We start from the raw sequence: 2,196 nt of genomic DNA on the forward strand, positions 1-2,196 counted from the left end.
CTGCTTTTTATCAATGTACTTCCATGGACCATCAAAACACTCCCTGGTTTCAAGCAAACCTCCATCTATTCTCCATAAATATCTTTTGGATCTGGCTTTGAAACCCTATTCAAAAAAAGCAGGCCGATACAAGAAATGAATCACAGAGTCACCTCACGTTCTTCTCTGTCGTAATGAATTGAATAGATTTGATTTCCCGTTACATCAACCATTGTCCGAGCTACCATGTTGATTACGTCATGTGCAGGGTCTACTTCTTCTTCTTCTTCTTCTTCTTCTGTTGATTGCCCAGAGCGCTTCTCCCGATGGAAAAATTTGATTTATATTGCCATTGGATGTTAATCAATGTGTACAATATAGTATTTAAACACCTATGTTTATAAAACCACATACTTTCGTGTAATTAGATATCAAACGCAAGGGAGAGTATTTGTTAGTTTATTATAGTTTATCCTGTTAACAGACTGGTTCTACGCACAGATATAGCAAACTCTGCTTATATTCAACTATTTGATCTTACTAGCGTTCGTGTTCATGTACGATCTTCATCTCAATGTTTCTTTCTCACAAAACATCTAAAAAAAAAAGGAACAAAAAATATTTAATGTAATGGTCCTACCAGTTTTAACTTATGCATCGGAAACTTGGAGCATTACTAAAGCCATGGAACATAAGCTAATAACAGCTCAAAAAATGAAAGAATAATGATGACAATAACACAAAGAGACAGAAAAAGAGCAACATGGATACAAAAGAAAACTAAAGTAGATGATATTCTAACAACATGTAAGAAAAAGAAATGGACAGGGACAGGACATATAATGAGAATAACAGATAATAGATGGACATTAAGAAGACCAGAATGGGTCTATAGAGATTACAAAAGAAACAGGGGAAGGAATAGAAGACGATGGACAGACGAACTAAGAATGTTTGTGGGTGTGGACTGGCATATGAAGACCATAAACAGACGCAAGTGGAAGAACTTGTTTGAATTTATTCTGCAGTGGACGAGTAACAGCTGATATATATATATATATATATATATATATATATATATATATATATATATATATATATATATATATATATATATATATATACATATATATATATATATATATATATATATATATATATATATATATATATATATATTCAGCAATAAGAGGAAGATAAATAAGATAGAATAGTGTGTGCGAGTGTACCCTCAAGCAAGAGAACTACTGTATCACCCAAGACAGTGGAAGGCCATGGTACAGAGGGTGTGGCACTACCCATGACTAGTGAACAATGGTTTGATTCTGGAGCGTCCTTCTCCTAGAAGAACTGCTTACCATAGCTAAAGAGTCTTCTACCCTTACCAAGAGGAAAGTAGCCACTGAACAATTGCAGTTCAGTACTTAACCCCCTGAGAGAAGAATTGTTTGGTAATCTAATTGTTGTCAGGTGTATGAGGACAGAGGAGAATATGTAAAGAATATGCCAGACTATTCGAAGTATGTGTAGGCAAAGGGAAAATGAACCGTAACCAGAGAGAAGGATCCAATGTAGTACCGTCTGGCCAGTCAAAAGACCCAATAAAACTCTCTAGCGGTAGTATCTCAACGGGTATCTGGTGCCCTTGCCAACCTATTACCTATAGCTAGATCTGGATTAAAGGATTCAGAAATCATATGTCTACATTCAGGATATTGAATTTGTGCAAAGCGAGCCACATCTCTTGCATATGCAACAAGCTAGTTTTATAGGTCAAACCACACATCATACGCATATAGTATGAGACGTATCATATTAAAGATAAATTAATCAATATATATATATATATATATATATATATATATATATATATATATATATATATATATATATATATATATATATCATCAGCCGTTACTACTCCACTACAGAACAAAGGCGTAAGACATTATTGTTATTATTATCATTATTGTTATTATTATTTGCTAAGCTACAACCCTAGTTGGAAAAGTAGGATGCTATAAGCCCAGGGGCTCTAACAGGGAAAATAGCTCATTGAGGAAAGGAAATAAGGAAAATAAAATATTTTAAGAAGAGCAACAATATTGAAATAAATATAACTTTATAAACTATAAAAACTTTAACAAAACAAGAGGAAGAGAAATAAGATATAAGATAGAACAGTATGCCCGAGTGTACCCTCAAGCAAGAGAACTC

The sequence above is a fragment of the Palaemon carinicauda genome, chromosome 27 (assembly GCF_036898095.1).
Source record: "Palaemon carinicauda isolate YSFRI2023 chromosome 27, ASM3689809v2, whole genome shotgun sequence".
NCBI lineage: Eukaryota > Metazoa > Arthropoda > Malacostraca > Decapoda > Palaemonidae > Palaemon > Palaemon carinicauda.